The 17,839-nt window shown below is 33.9% G+C and overlaps 1 long non-coding RNA gene across 1 annotated transcript in view; it reads left to right on the top strand.

The window, feature by feature from the left end:
- Positions 1-1,483: 1,483 nt before the first annotated feature.
- Positions 1,484-17,839, top strand: part of LOC150097971 (uncharacterized) — a 239,864-nt gene continuing 223,508 nt past the window's right edge. Inside the window, exon 1 of the long non-coding RNA XR_016549599.1 lies at positions 1,484-1,504. This is a non-coding gene — a long non-coding RNA (uncharacterized LOC150097971). The remainder of the gene's footprint in view (positions 1,505-17,839) is intronic.

The following is a 17,839-nucleotide window of genomic DNA, read 5'->3' on the forward strand; positions in this document are numbered from 1 at the left end:
TTCTATTATATCTCATATCTCCTCTTTTATTTATTTATTTTTAACATTTCACACATATTCAGAGTGCATTCTGGTAATAGTGACGTCACTCTCCAATATAAAGTTTCGGGTTAGCTTCTTTTTTTTTTTTTTTGAAATTTTTCTTTCGTATGACATTGTGAGAGGTGGGGGAAGAAGGGAAAACCCCCTGCTACATCCGTATGGGATAATGTATTTTCTATCTTGTAAAGATGTCTCAAACGTTAACAATGTTAACGCTAATAGGGTTAACTGGCTGATGTAAATGGTAATAAATAAAGGATCAAACAAAACAAAACCTGAATGCTTACTGAGAAGAGAACCACTGGTCAATTCGAGGACTGCAATATTTTAATAAATGCTTGCAAACTGCTAAACGTTTCAACAAATTCTAAGAGAAGTACCAAATATGTGAATCACATGACTTGGAATCGTAATTTTTATCCTCGTTCTCAATATCATTCGGATATGAATGTGATGATTAGTCGTAATAATTTTTTAATAATTTTCGAAGAATTTTTATAAAATTTATTTATGTTTATAAGAATTTTTTTAAAAATTTTCTAATTCTAAATGATTTAAACTAAATGTTAGTTACTCTAGTCGCAAGTGCCAATATTTCTTCTAACTTTCAATTTTTGTTTTATTATTTATTAAATTATTTATATATTATTTAATATATTATTAATATAGTATATTATTAATATAGTATATTATTAATATATTATATTATTGAATATATTTAATACATTATTAATATATCGTATTATTTAATATAATATATTAATAAGTCCACAGTATCTCCTATTGGAGGTCTAAAATGCATTAAAAAGATTCGTGTTTGGGGTTTATGAATTATGTAAAAATTAAATATAATACTTATGACTCAACAACAATATATCATGAGAAAGTTTCAAAATCTTTTCAGAAAACAAATATACATATTCAGATAACATACTGTAAAGAAAAAGTGAAGTATTACAGAATTAAACAATACTCACCTACTTGGGACTCTCCATATTGGGTATACTACCATCAGTTGCGTATATAATTATAGTTTGTGTCCAATACTAATTTTCTCGTTATAATGCGAGAAAAATAATATATATAACATTATATTTTGGGCTACAATTTTTCAATTATGATAACGAGCGAGTGAAAATAGAGAAGAAACACAGCAAATAAAAATTACAGAATGTTTATTCTTATTTTGTAGCTGTTCACACAAGAATAAAAACAAAAAAAAAAACGTCACTTGAATAACTTGCATTGATTCTAGAATATTCGTGGAAACAAGCAAAACACAACAAAAATAAAAGCTCGCGCGCGCAGTATGAAATAGAGGAATTTCTCGCGCAGCAACACGTGGCGCTATGAGCTGATTCAGTCCTTCAGTAAAAATATTTTGAATTGTGACAAGGTATTTACAATTGTGTTCACATATCTACTTTTTTTAAAATATACAACGCCATGCAGCTGTTTCAAGGTAAATCTCGCTTTTGTTTTTCAATCAATATTTTTTTATTGTATTTTTAAATTCTGTCTAAATTAATGGACTTTTTTTTTTTTCATTTTTGTTTGAATGGTATATTACACTTTAGGAAAGTAGGGGAGATGGAAAATGTGACAGAAGGGAATTTTTAGAGCTATGTCATATCACAACTATGTCAAAAAAAATTTTAGAAAATTTATTACTTTTTCTAATTAGAAGCAGATTAGTAATAATTTAAAAATCTTAAACACAGTTAAGTCGACATATCTAATATTTGCAAAATGTCATTATTAATTTGACCTATGATTTCAGAATATTGTATTATAATTATAACACTGTAACGTTAACGGGGAAATCCGAAATTTGGTCAAGGATTAGTCTTAATATAATGCATTTTGTTTTGTAATGAAAGCTTCATTTTGTAAACGTTATCGTAAATAATATGGCATGCTTAGGACAGAGATTGAGAGAATTTCGGGAAAATGTGATGCTGTCATAAAGGAGGGGGGGGGGGAAGAAAGTATATCAAAAATATGCTACAAAGTTTGAAAAGCTTGTAATCAATACCTATGTAACAATATTCTTATCACCTTCGTTATCTATTATTTTAATGTTTCTTGGTTAAAATGATATTTTGTTGATGATCGTGATATGGGATGGTTTTGCCCTGTGAAGAGATTTCTTCTTCGAATGTCATGGTGTTAATAAAAATAAAATTTTCTATTTTATTTTTATTAAAGTAACTCATCCTTCATCTTAAAACATTCCTTTAATGGGTTATTTATACCACGAATCTTTTTTGTATTCCAAGTGCAAGCGTATGTTGATCAAGTCTTTCCTCCCGCCCCACCACACACACATTGCAGAGTTTCGCAATATGCTAGCTTCACCTTGGCTAGATACTGAGATGGTTGTTTGTTTTTATTTCAATACACCCACTCTCCTTCACAGACACCGATAAAACCTAAAATAAGGATATCAAATTGCAAGTCTCGAGTCGTTTTTCATCATCTTTTCCGCGATGTTACAATAAGCATAGAACTTGAATAAGGTAATTTCTCACTAACTGTTATTACGGTGAATGTAATAATGGGCGGGAAAGCTTTTCCCATCCTTCTTACTCTTCTCACCCTCTCTATCCTATATTATGGATACTTTTATTTAGCATTCTGTCAGGTCGGCAGGAAATTAAGGTATGCAAAGGGTGCGTTGGAATTATCTTCCGCATTCCAGTCCAACGATAAACACTTTTTTCCATATATATAAAATAAAGATATCAAAATTAAAGAATTCCATGACTCGTAAGATAATTCTTCGTTATTTGACGAAAGATTTAAATGATGGTATACCTGTTCTGCGTATTTGAAAAACCCAAATCCCCACCACCACTTTCCCCCTTTAATTAGGAAATCCTGAACTAAGAAAGCCTGTATAGACGTGCGTGCATGTTTAAGGAAACTCGACTGCCTGCTTCATTTTAAATTCCGGATTTCATTGCGTCAAACTTGCATGTTTAACGTCGGTTTACGGTGGGTTTTATGATTATTATTGGTACTTTGCATGGAATCGATATTCTCAAATCTGTTATTTTCACGAAAGCAAGGGAAAAGACTCGACTCTCATTACAGTAAGCAGCATTAAGGTGCTATCTCCTTTTCGGTATTTTTTTTCTTACTTTTTTTTTTCTTTTCTTGCTCATCTCCGGTGAGTGTTCCCTGCCCTTTTTCCTTACGTTATCGTCAACTCTGCCTGGCGTGTCCCGTGCTAGATGACAGTATGCAGGCCTTACTGACAGTTTTCTGCACAAACAGTCAATTAGAGAAACGCGTCTGTTTGTTTACATTGTGGCATGGAGGTCTGGTTTATTCAGGGACAGACAAGCATTTACTGAACGGCACGAAGAACCAGCATCCGGGTGGTAATTGTCTCCGAAATATTATTAGTTTCCAAGATGTCTGCGCTGTTTCAATTGGGACAATATAAGTTACACAAGATGGGAAACAAATGTGTAGAATGGTTTATTGTTAAATCAAAGAAAATAATTAATCACTCGAAGAGTTTACTTTAGTCGATATTCCTTAACGATTTACCATTCTAGCTCACAGAAAATTATCCCAGTTGATTCATTAAAAGAAGTATTAAAAACTCTAGCAGCCGGTCTGTCAGCCATATGAGCGACTCAAGGATAAGGCTACAGGGCTCGACTTCCTACCCTCCCCTTCCAGCCCAAGAATTTGAATGAGTATAAATAAGTTACACACGCTCACCTTAGCAGATATGCTTTTCTTAGGGAGGCTGCTGCAAACCCCCTTTCCTAAATATTCCTGGGTGCGCCAGTGCTGTCAGCGATAGACTCTGTGGAAATATACAGTGCATTTGATTGTAATAGGGATAATTGCTGAGCCTTACACGTGCAAGGAATTAATTAGTGATGTCACTTTCCATCCAAACTTGGAAAACAGGTTAATATCCAACTGCAATCTTAAATTAAAAAAAAAAAAAAATCTTTGAGGCAGGCATTTTCCCATCCAGGATGTATGTTGATCAAATGTGTGATGAATGAAACATTCATTTTCTAGTGATATGCGTGTACATAAAAAGTTATGGGAAATATTTTAAGAATTCAGAATTGCAGTCAAGGATGATGATCCTTATAAAACCATATTATTTCTGTTCGAAGTAAGGCGTATATAGATAAAATAATAGAATCAGGCGATGCGATTCAAAGCTTGCCATTTTGGAGTCCACTAACATCGCCGAAATCTAGGAATATATTTGAAGATTAGCAGTGACCGTTATAGAAATGCGTGTCCTTGACTCAATTAGAAATGCATATAGGCAATACATAACATCATTTCACATCTGAACCAGATCGATAGATTTATTTCGTGTCTAATAATATATCGAGGAAAGTGGGAAATATTTTCAGTAATCAAAAACTTTACAAAAATATGAAATTTAGATTACAAAATCAAGTAAGGAATGATGATATATATATATATATATCTATCCTTTCTTTAAGATTTTTATATAAAAAGTCAAACATTGGGCTTTAGCAGATGGTTTTCCCTATGTTATATTAAATCAAGATTAGTTAGTGCGGCCTAATAGTTTTTTGTTTGTTTTCTTTTAAAAATGTTTGAAGATTACATAGCACAATTATTAGGACATAGTTCTACATTTAGATGGAGAAATGCCTATCGAAACGACATTGTCTGGTTTTATTGAAATTTGGTATTTCCGGTCTTCAGTGGAAATTGCTATTTACATCAGTGGCAGCAATGGGCAAAGTGATCCGATGCATGCAAACACGTTACAGGCTGCTATGAATTAACTGTAAATAAAGCTAGATGTGGTCCTCTGTTCAACTGCTTCAATAATAAATCACTGCTATTAGGAAAAGTATGTTTTGTGACTAACTCCAGTTATTTTTATGCTTGTTTTTAATCACTTACCATATCCGGCGATTTCTTCCTTTCTTACATTTCTATCTAAATTCCTCATCTTCCCAAAAGGAAAGGCATAATAAAAGTATGGAAAGGGTACCTGATGAAGATCAATGGGATTTACACACACACTCACATTCATCACACAGTTTGTAATTTTGGACTCTCGCAACCCAACTTGTTTGTTGGTTCGAGTCCCACTTGGGCATGGGTGTGTGTGTGTATGTCTGAGTGGACGATGGATTGAAAATCTCCCAACGTGAATATTCCACCAATGGTAGTAATGTACTATGAGTTTACAACTTTTTTTAGGATCGAGTGTCACATGAAAATAATTAATTAAAAAGGGAAGAAATTTTAATAATTTCAGTGCCAACCCGCTCCCCATAAAATCGATAAGTAAATGATGAGATTTGCATGTTGAGAATAATATTTATTTCATACGTGTTTCCGATGAGCAAGCTGTAATAAAAGAAGGGTAACCTGATGTGGTTTAGTGTTATAGCGTGCGTTCCAAGATTTCTTACTTCTATAAGTCCTGTCGATAAGCAAGTATTTGTTCACGCAGTTAGGACTAAAAGTCAAAATATTCAGAGAACGCTAATTATAGACCAAATGCGCTTAGGTTAATCGACGAAAAGAACCATTTATAGAATTAGCTCATGAAGCAAATTGTGCTATTTTCAGAGCCGTTACAGTATTCAAACTCAGGAAACACTTGGATTCGAATACTGTCTGTGCCACGAAGAACCTTTTTATAAGGTTTTGCTTTGAACTACGATCGAAGCACCGTCTGTTAATTGCGTGTGTACGTCTGGCCAGTTTGCATGTTTTTGGGGGATAAATAAGTTCCACATGAGTTTCAAATGAAGGTGAGCTAGTTGATTTCCTGCGGAAGTGGTAGGGTGCTTCTTCCTGGAAACTGGTTTGTTATCTCTCGAACTATAATCTCCTCACACTATTGGCTGTAATTTCAACAATTCAATGCAGCATATTATTTTCAGTTTATTGTATCCATCCGATATGATGAAGACTTACTGGAAAGAGAAATATCTTGTGTAGATTTTAAATGATTCAAATATTGTCGTGTTTGAGTTTATGGAGGCCTCGATCATATTCTAAGCCCTTATCAAAAGAACTGCTATTTACACGCTGGTATAGTCAAATGGCATGGCTTATAAATGTGAATGTCTCAAACACTGAATAGAAGATTGCGTGCGTAGCTATGAATGTTGGGTTTCTTTATTCTCCCTTTTCACATAAAAATATGCTAGCTGTTCAATGAAATTATTAAACAATACTCTTGAAGATGTGGCCAGGAAAGGAAGCGAATTCTGAAAAAGTTGCAAGAGAAACCAGTTGGCCTTGAAAATAGCGTATCCTTTCCATTTTTTTTTTTTTCTCTCTCCTCGCCTTCAGTTTTTTTCAACTTAATGCTTTTCTGTAATACATTCAAAACATATTGAACACAAAAGGTAATGTGGCTTGCTTTGATAAGACTTTTGCCATATAAATGTGGATAAGATCGGAACTTGGCAAAAAAAAAAAAAAAAAATTAATGCAAGTTACAGAAGTCAAAATAGCATTTTTTTCCCGATAAAATTTTAATAGAATCGTCAATATTTTAAAGTTTCATTTTGTATACCTGAGAAGTCATTTTGTTTGTGTGTTGGCGGCGGGGGGGGGGGGGGAGCACATGTATTTTGTTTGCCAATGTCTGAATTTGAAAGCATTTCACCAAACGTGTATTTATGTAAAATTTCTCTAAAAATATCTTAATATGTCGCAGTTAATGAACTATAACTTTTGATTCCTTTTTTCGGATACATACGAATATGAATTTTATTTTTATTTTTTTTGCTCCAGTTTAAAAAGTAAAAATAGCCCTATCGATAGCTACAATGACAAGTTGTTGAAGCTGCTGAAGGAAAGCTTTTTTTTTTTTTTTTTTTTAAACTGTGCCGCTTTTAAGTGACTGAGATTATATTTTATTACACATTTTTAATCAAGCATGGAAATTGACCAATAGAATACTATTAAGGTGGTGTGCTTAAGAATTGTTGTGCACACACACACACGTTAACATAGAAATGATATATTTGTACCATATCGAATCACTTCGCCTAACATTACCATTAAAATGCTCCGATTTAAGCCAAACCTGAATATCAAATTTCAGTAAATGCCTTCCAGGAAGTTAAGATGCTTGTAGATAGACAGCCATCTCTTTGAATATAATAATTCCGTCCTAGCTATAGAATTTCAATGAAATTTGAGACATCTCTTTGGACATTCGTTCACTAATCTCCGTTTCATTTTAAATTGGTCCATATTGTGACAAAATTGCGCAAAACAATTAGGAATGAAACAAATGTTACAATTAACAGACTGCGCATTGTACTAATTAAACCAAATATAGTTGTTGGTTTAATGATACCGAGTGAGTTAGTATCAGTTTAAAGTCACTAATAAACTCCGTCAACGAGACAAAGCTTTTAGGTTCGATAATAATAACGCGATTACTTGAACCGAGGCTGGATCGGTCGGGTTATCGGAGCACCCTTCTATTTACTAGCACGCTTTTGCGCGAAAATTCAAATCATTTTATTATATTCTTGGATAATTTCGAGACTTAATTTTTATGCCTGTAACTCATGTATGTTTGGAGTACTCCATTACATTGTGGTAAATCCCAATGGCTGAAGGGAGGATGTCGTAGAAATGTTTGGCAATCGCTGATGAAAGCCTATGAGCTGGTTTCGAGTTTGGCGCATACGCGGCTTGGTTATTTTAATCGATAAGAGTTGTGTGACGATTCTTTTTGTTTCTTCTTTCTATGGCTTTCTTGAATTTTCTTTCCTGAGTTTCTCGAATGTTTCCTTTTGGATTAGCAAGATTTTTCGCTTCTATTTCTTAGAAAGCATTTCTTCATACTGCACTGTGATGATTAGTCCTTCACTCTCTTGAGGTCTCAATTTTGTCAGAGGTTAGATTAAAAAAAAAAAAAAAAAACTTAAACCGTCATACGAAAGGTAGTTTGGCTTTCGGAAAGTGCGGGGAATAAAAATGTAAGTAGGGCTTCATGAAACTGACCTCCCCTATCGCAATCACAGAATGAGTGAGCGATGAGGCGCTAATTGTTACTCTACATATAGCTTCTTTTTTAAATTTTTTTTTTTTTTATAGAAATGGTCATATCCTAATTTGAAACTCCGAATAGTCTTTTCCTAAAACACTATGTATTTCGTGCGATCTTTTTTACACGTCCTTGAGAGCAAAATATTTACATTGAAAGGCTATTTACAATAGATAAATGACGCAGTTTTGCCAGTTCACAAAACTACAGTTTCTATAATAATCAAAATTCCACTCAAGTGTTTTCAAATGAGAAAATATTTAACACTATAAATGTTTATCCGATTAATCACTTCAAATAAGTATCGATAAAGCAGATCGATATTATACTTCTGGTTGCATAAGGAACAAGTGGCAACACAACATGGATGCCATTCTCGCTGTTTTGTGTCTTCATAGACTCTGTTCTGTATGCACATACTTCTCTCATTTGTAGTTCTACAACTCTCCTGGCTTTTGAAATGCTATCGGCACACACAAAGAGTAGCGGAATACCAACAGCATGCCACACCCATGATTTACATGTAAACCCAGACTTTTGCTAGACTAATTGCAGTGTCCTCATCGATTACAGGTCCTCAACCTTCGTCCCCCCTTAGTTCCTTGTTCCCTGGATAAGTATTAAGGTTTAAAGTGACGTAAAAGGTAAGACCAGGTCTCCCCCCCCCCCAACAGACCAACAACGACAGTGTGACGTGACAGCTATACTAAACTCGGATAACCTTACTGGTCCCTCCATTTCTGTTGCCGTTCGCCATTCTAAGGTTTCGTCGGACCACGCCCATTCACCAGACTACCGGAAAAGCAACATTAGTATTCCCGACAGTCATGGGAACCATGCAAATTCATTTATATGCACAGAAGATAGAACATTCAGCACTGTTTTGGACATACAATCGTGTCGTATTGGTCACGTGACAGTTGTGTCACCGTATTTTCGTTTCTCTATTGAATTTTTAAAGAAGTATGCTCTGATAAGCTTTGAAGGTGTGGGAAGTGTTCAGTGTTTGGCAAATGCGAATCGTGGACTTGTGTAGGGAAAAAATGTCCTCGAAGTATTAGACTATTTATAAATGTGATAATTCTGCCATTTTTTAACGTGTTATAGCATTTCATGCATAGTCATGGATATTTATCTGTGACATTTCGTGTTTTTTGGAATTATGCATTTCTGTCTTCATTAAGCATTGAATGGTTATAATTATTGCAAATTTATCGTTATTGTTAGTTTTTTTTCTTCCCCTTCAGTCCTAAAAACAGACAAAACGAACACAATCTCGACATAATGCAGATTCATCACCGATAACTTCACCAATTAAAATATTTCTTCGAAAGAGTGCGTAAGGGGAGAGCAATATCGAAATTTTCAAGTTCCTTGTTTGGAAAAGCACTTTCAAGGTCGTGAACCCCGTGGTTTCTTAAGGAAAATTCGGTATTTGGATTAGAGAGAGGCGTTACACAATTAAACTCTGCTTTTCATCCAGTGAACTAACAGAATTAAGATCTAATAATTATTGATTCTGACGCTAGAAGTATGAACCATGGATCTGAAAGAGACCTGGTAATGTGCCTTTTGAACAGGCGAAGACTGCTGTCTTCGCCTATTCAAGATTTCTGATACTTACCTACTTTAAGTTAAGTTACCATTCTCTGAAGTAACTTCAGATTTAAGTTACTTCAGAGAATGGTAGATAGAATGAAAGAGGAGGAGCTAGATTGACGGGTTTGTACTTGTTAAGTATTCAATTCTACTTGCAACAAGTTCCTCCTTTTCCTCCCAATCGTCGAAGCATGCACTGTGCTATAGCTGCATTATTCTTTTGCGTTCTGAATGATTGTGAAACGTACATAATCTAAGTTTCCATGCATTATCGTGCGAATAAACATGTGCGCACTCGAGGAAACAAATAGAATTCCATTAGATAATATAATTTAGCACTTTTTCCATGGCATAACAAAATAAAATATTAAAAATTAATATTTACATAAAAATTGCTTTAGTAGTCCTTTTCGTGGTAATTCCATACACAAATATGTGTAGGATCAATGTACTGCTTCTTGTAGATAGGTTTAAATAAAAATAACTTTCTTATTTATCTTCAAATTTAAAATGCTGTCGATGCAAGTTAAATCTAATGATTAATTATTTGAAAGAGAAGTATTTTTTTTTTTTTTTTTGCACGTTAAATCCTGTTCAAGTTCAACAAGGCCTTTCTTCCACCAAAGAACAATGATTAGCTTTTAAATGGACCTATTGGTAAACATTTTAAATATTTTGTTTAGTTTAGTCAAATAAAAAGACGAGTATACTCTACTCTCATCTGCACAACTACATACACGATTTGTAGTCATCAGAAAGATCATTAAGATAGAAGATAATATTAAAAGGTGAAGGAACAGTCTTGAAGTACTCCATCATTGACAGAGATATTTGAGGATAAATATATGCCATACGGGCGCAGTCAGTGGCAACTTTCTAAATAAATGAGAAAAAAAAAATGAGAAAGACCATATTACGGGAGTGCCTTCAAAGGCATCGAGGCTAAATCCAGTGAGAAAACTTGTAAATACAAAGACAGAGCGACTGCTTGAGTTTCTCCAAATCTTCGAGTGGCGTTCATCTAAACCATAGGTTGCCAAACTTTTTCGGACCACCGCCCACTTTGCAAGACATAAATTTTGTAACGCCCCCCCCCAATTATAACAGTTTGAATAAAACCATATTTCAAATATTTGAGACTGAATAAAACCATATTTCAAATACTCAATACTGTACTGTCGACATTTCTTCTTATATTCAGACATAATGAAGTAATAAAATTTGCAAAAATATTCACAAAATAAAAGATTTAATTTACACTTTGTGACTCCACTTATCTATCACACTTTCGACTGATGATTGTTGGCAAAGCACACAAAAAATAATGAAACTTATTCCTAAACCACTGGTATTTATAGATTTGAAATCTAGCCCGAATCTACTTGCATGCATTGACTTGTTCGCGATACCATCGTACTCATGCTTTGAACAAGTCACTGCAAGCATTCATATTCCTGTCAAAACATGCTGAATTGAGTGAATTACCTACGTAATAGTTGACCGACATACTACTAGTTAAGACTCGTCTGCTGCGTGGATAGACTAAACCTGTATGGCACGATCAATTTTTACAATAGCAAAAAATGAATAAATTTTTTTAAGTATATTAAAAATAGAAGTTAAAATCCTGTATGCACGTTTAATTTTCTCATTGGCATAGAAAATTGACATCTATTTCTATCTGACATGGTAAATTTTCAAATGATTAAATAATTGAAATAGAAAATTGATAAAAAAAAAATTGATCGTGTAAGACGGGCATAAGATGAATTAAAATTCAATATTTAAATTTTAAATGATCATCTAATCAGAAAATCACGAAAATAATTAATTTTTAAATATATATTATTAATTTCTTCTATAAAGAGCCACCGACCCGTAGACCGCCTGAATGTCCCCAAATGCTTTTTATCCCACTATAGTCCCCCTAGAAGGCTTCAGTGCCCACTTTGGGAACCTATGATCTAGACATAGATAAAATGCAATAACTCTACTGAGTAGACAGTGTTGAAATATTTTATAGAAGTTATTAATCATGGACAATTTCAGGAAGTGGAATTGACTTTGTTTACCCATGAAAAGTAGCATTTGTGTCTTTTTGTATTATGGAAATATGCCAAAAAAAAAAAAAAAATCAAAAATCCATTAAAAACGTTTCTTCTAATACAGGTATCGAAACAAATATTTCAAGTTACTTGGTAGCTCCTTAACTATTTAGTGAATTTATAAATTTTATTAATTTCATTTCTTCTATGGATAATTGGATACAGTCATCATGATGATCGATTTATGACTTGAACTCGATAAGACGAATCCATAGTGTCATCTTAATTGGCATTATGGCACTTCAGCTCCAGTGTGCATTGTCACTTACAGAAAACAGGCTCCTGGATACAAGAAAAAAATAAAGGGATGCGTTGTTATCAAGATAAATAATATTTAAAATTATCAAACGTGAAACGAAATAGGAATTTATAACATAAGTAACATATACACTATATACATATGTCATGTTTAATAAATATATGGCTGAATAAATATATTCAACCATACATTTATAAACCCTTCGCAAATTCTGCAATTACAAAATGAATGTCTCAGTGTAGAAAGATGCAAGAGGGGTAGGCTGAAAAGTTCGGATAAACACTTAGAACGAAAATGATGTTCAAGCAACTGATACAACCACAAGAGAGAACATATCTTACCCTTTAACCCCAGTGTTTCATCAAATTGTAACCATTTGTTCTTTTCTTCTAGGATATCTAAGAAATGTTAGAGGATTTGATTATCAGATGGTCATTATCATAACTTTTCATCACACCCTCGTATTTCTTCAGATTGGCGTCTCGAAAGTGGCTAGTAGACTCGAAGAATGACTACAAAGAGAATACTCAAAAAAAAAAAAAATATCGAAGCCTACTGTAATAGTGGTTCATCTTGTTTTATATGGTTCATCCGCCAGTTCTGCATAAGCAGACTTGCTAAAATAGAAAAAAAAATACTATATTTTAACGTTTTGAATATCATATACACACAACTACAAGAAATATCAGCATGTACTATAAATGGATTATAGTAAACATTTAAAGTCCTTTTAAATTTTTAATAAAATAAATTTCTTAATCTAAATGACTTGATTTATTCAAAAAAAGCTAAAATAAACAAAGACAATCCAGACGTTTTTGTTAATCACTTGTGTTCACTTATTGTTTGTGATAATTATAATCTTAAGAGCATAAAGACTTGTCAATCCCCTTAGTCACGAGTGATGTAGTATCACACTACGTTAAAGACCCTTACTCGACAACTAACCTGTTCTAACGGATATAGGTATTGTTCTTTGGCACTTCTACAAGAATTTGAATAATTAGAAGTAAAGTTTTCCATTTATATTTCATTAAATTTGTTCATTTTCGTTTACGTCAGTAAGCATAAAATTAAAACTATTTTCTTATGAATTTTAATAAGCTCTGCAGTAGAAAGGGTTATACAGCATTTTTCAGAATTATATAACACCACATCCACTGTTGAAAACGCTATGACATGGAAGTCACAACAGGTAGAAGAAGAAAGTATCCGAGAAATACTAAATTTCGAGATAGAACAGAAGCTATGTCGGATATGACAGATTTCTTTTTCAGATATGGCCCAGAATCAAACAAATAGTGGGCAGAATACAGAGAACCATGGTAAACAACAGACTGCAAGATCAACTAAGGAATGAAAGCATAAGAAAAGAAACAAGTGTTGGATATAAGGGACCCGTCTCCATTTTAACATTAAAATGAAGATGGGCAGGACATATTGCATGGATGAAAATGGATTGATGGACAAAGACAATCACCCTGTGGCCTTTATGTGAAGGAAAGCGAATGTCCAGACGACCAGAGAGAAGATAAAAGGAAGACCTAATGGAGAGAGATGGTTGGAGAACGATTATTTTGTTCTTTTTTTACGTCAATAAGCAACAAATTAAAAACACATGCGTGTCAATAAATTGAAAAAGCAAGAAAATAAATCGAAAATAGCAAATATAAAAAATCTGTTTAGTTCATTCGCATATAGAATTTACGTATCGAAAGCTACCAAAACAGTAATTTGCTTCGAACGGCTTATATCTATGAATATAAGAATGACGAGATGAGTTATGAAGAGCAGCTTCTATTGAAATGTTTTTGGAATCAATCTTTTAAGATTTCATTGGATGTTATATAGATGAGTGAGTTTCAGAATTGATATCCAGTAAATAAAAGGCAGGATGATGTATTGCTGAGACCACACTGAAAGAGATCAAGATTTTGGGGGGTGGTAAATACGATAATGAATTCAAGAGGATACATAGCAGAAACTCTTATGATAATGCAATAGATTATACAATAATTTAGTCGCAATACAGGTTTTTTTTTCCTCGCCAACGAGGTTATAGAACCTGTAGCAAATCAGTGTCGTGCTTAGACAGACCTTTCGAGATCACAATAGCGTGGTTAATATAGACAGAACATCAGTAGACTGACTCGCTTACTGAAACATCATAAAGTATTTCCTCAGATATCAGACATAAGTCCGAATTGATTATTTCTATTCATGTTGTTCATTCTTTGTTCCTACTCAATCCGCTGATAGTACACCCTCTGAGTCACGCGCGCACGCACACACACAGAGAGATCAGAAATCACCACGTGATATGTCATGATTACGAAACGATTGTTACTGTGATAAAGTAACGTGAATGTCCGAGCTTGAACTGGAAAAGAAGAAAATAACATGATTGAGATTTATTGACGGGTTAGAGTGGGCTAATGGATAGATGCAGGAAATTATACTTGTTTGGGTTTAATTTGTTCTTAAATCTACTTATCCGTTTCCCCATATTATCAGCATACACAGAGAGTTCAGTATATAATATAAGGCTGCCGTTCATGCATATTATAGATTGATTGTTTCCATTGGCTCCTATTTACACTGTGTGATTTTACCTTCTGCGGAGCTCTGAAAATTAAATGAAAGAATAAGAATATGATACTAGATTAGCCAATGCCTAATCCCCCGTTATAATACCAATAGGTTTCCAACCATTAATACGCATAAACAACGATTGGAATTTTCGGATTCCTACCGGTATTGTCTCTCAATGTCGTTCTTGAAGAGCCGAAGATTAATATTTGAATAAAAATGACGTCTTTCGTTGAAGAATTTTGCGTAATAACTAGTTTAAATTTACCCTCTTAACTTCTCTCTCTCACACACATATGCTTATAATTCCAGTTAATATTACCAACAGAAGTATATCATTTTTATGACATCACATCTGACTTCCCTTCTCCCAACTCCTTTTTGCTTTTCTAATCGCAATTGAAGAAATTAACTCTTAGAAGTATGTTGGTTAATTCATTTTTTATTGAAAAAATACTTTTCTCAAGTGCCACAATCAATCATCTCTAGATGTTAGTCCGAGTGAACAGTTTGATTATGAAGGATTGACTTTTATTTCTGTCCTTGACAATAACTTCTCAACAACGTTATGTTCATTCCCCAGAGCGACATCTCACTTGCTATAAAATACTTTCCACTTTTAGGATATTTCCGTGGTATTCACAAGAACAAGCTACTCTGAAATATTTTGTTAAAATGTCCCACTTTAGAAAATAAAACTACACGTTCAAATAATCTGGATGATTGGATAATTATAACCAGCATTTTATTCTCCTCCGATAAGCTCTGGCTTTTCGGAGAACTCATTAAGAACTCATAACTAATTAACTATCTCAAATGCATGCACCGCAAAGATCTGGGTGAAAATACTAAGATCTTTGCCCCGCAGGAAGGGGGTGTGCGTTGGGGGAGGGATATTCACTAAGAAAAGACGATATGAATTTTCATGCTTTTCTTTTACGCTTACTAAGCCACCCTCATTTCAAATACTATGATCATCGTTCCTATTTCGTCATAAAGTGAAGGTATTAGCGACCAGTAAAGTAACTTGGTACATCTTCCAAAGTTCTTTACCTGAGTTATTTAAATGCTAGTGCTGCTTACTCATGATTCAGGCTTCCTAGTTCTTACTGGGGATTCTAAAGAACTCCGAAAAAAGAATCATAAGAATTTCGATGGACTCAGAAGTCCATCGAAGTTCTTATTGGTGTTTGAGTCTTAAATTCATTATCAGTCAGTTTAAGTGTTCTTATATTTGGTGTTTCATGGTTATTTTGGAGGCGATTTTCCTCAAAACTATTTTAGTGGCTTGCAGAATAATGGTTTTTCTGTGCAGCACCACTTTCTTACCAGTCAAGAAGCCGTAATACGCTAGTTGAAAACCTCGTCAGTTCAAATTTGTGTTGTCGCAAAATATGTGGCCCACTCGTATAACCAAGTGGATATTTTACAAGAACTATCAAATGATATAGAAGAGTAATAACCAAAACCTTTTCGAAGGATGTGATGAACTTTTGCTAAACTTTTCATGCTCTGCTGAGTCAGCAGGTTTGAAATAGGTGGCAGAATTTTGCAGCGGAGACCAGTTCTTATTAAATTTGGGGATCATCAATATTTCGGGCTTGTGAAAGAACAGCGTACTACTTAATAACCTCCTCGTTAATAAGGTTATGGCCTTCATCATGAATCATAAATTTGACGATCAGCGACGAGTCATGAATGCCTTATAACTATCAGTAGACGATTATATTAATGCGAAGAGAAGTTCATTAGTTTAATTACTGTAATAATATCCAATTCGTCTCTTCTTATTCGTCGATTATTTGCTTGCATCTATAAAGGCAGCTCTCTGACTTCAATAAAATAATGTATCAAATCAAATATGTTACTGTGCACTTCCAAATGTGCTCGCCTTTGAAATTCAGTATTTATGCACGTGACCTATTGGTTTTTAAATTTCCAAAATAGATCCTTCAATAAAGATTTATGAACAGATGAATATTAGTCCCTTTGGACTATTATAAGTTCATTTGTTATTAGGTTAGAAAGAATTACAATTATAAACATGCGTAAGTATCAGTTTTGTTAGCAATTCTAGGAGTCTTCGAAATATTATAGGATATCTCGAAGTTCGAGATAACAGTTCGAGCTACAACTGTAGTTATATGAATTTTAGCACAGCAAGATCGTTATGCGTTCCCGTGTGTTTGAAGGAGAAAAAACTAATTTTGTTTTGAGCCTCGCCGAGGAAAAGGGCCTAGTAAATAGTTTTTATTTTCTTTAAGTAACTTGAACGCTTGTCTTTTTTAATTACTAGATATACGTTTAAGAATTGGAAAAGCATGTGGTTCCTACAGATAAGAGCCTCGGTAGGTATTAACGATGCCCTTTGAATGGAAATAACCGAGTGCATCCCATCATAGGTGGAGAACGCGAATCATCTATATCAGGGCTTTTCAGTTCAAGGTGAGTTATCCGGTCTCGTGCGGGGTAATTTTTTTTTTTTTTTTTTTTTTGTGAACCGGCCACAACAATAACGCATGCAATTAAGACAATGCTGTCTTCATAACCTCATTGGCTCGAACCATAAGTTCAGCCAACACACCTCAACCATTCTCATGAAATACGTTTCATTGGTTGTCCAAATGAAGATATTGAGTGCATCGTTAGTGGATTTAAGAAAACTCGAAACAGGAAATGGGATAATGTAAGTAACTAAAACGGATACAGAAGAAGTACTTCTATAGAAAGTGCGACTACGATATCCACGACATGCGGTGAGCAAGTGCTAATTACAAGATTTAGAACATCTTCATATTGAGAATCTCGTATTCCAGACAGTTCCATTGTTTTAGGCATTTACGTTGTATTTAATAAAATATTCCTAATTGAGCCTTATTTAATGCCGGTGATACATAACTGCCTTGTTCATACAATAATCTTGCAACGTATTGAAATCTTTATTTTCTATTACCTTAGAACATGTCCATCGAGATTTCATGTGGAAATCTCTGTCGTATTTCTTGTCGACGGGTCTAAAAAGTTTCAGTTCTTCTTCGAGGATGTAAATAGTTAGAAACTCAACTGCTTCCTTCAGTCTCTGTTACAAATCCTCTTTGTGAAACTCTTTAGTTCCTGTGCAGCTGTCTGTAACAGTATTAACCGCAAAAAAAGTTATACAGATTTCGGTGTGACTGTTTTGTGGCAGCGGTAAAC

Source organism: Typopeltis vanoorti, chromosome 16 (genome assembly GCF_054136105.1).
Source record: "Typopeltis vanoorti isolate ZY-2024b chromosome 16, IOZ_Tvanoo_1.0, whole genome shotgun sequence".
Lineage (NCBI taxonomy): Eukaryota > Metazoa > Arthropoda > Arachnida > Uropygi > Thelyphonidae > Typopeltis > Typopeltis vanoorti.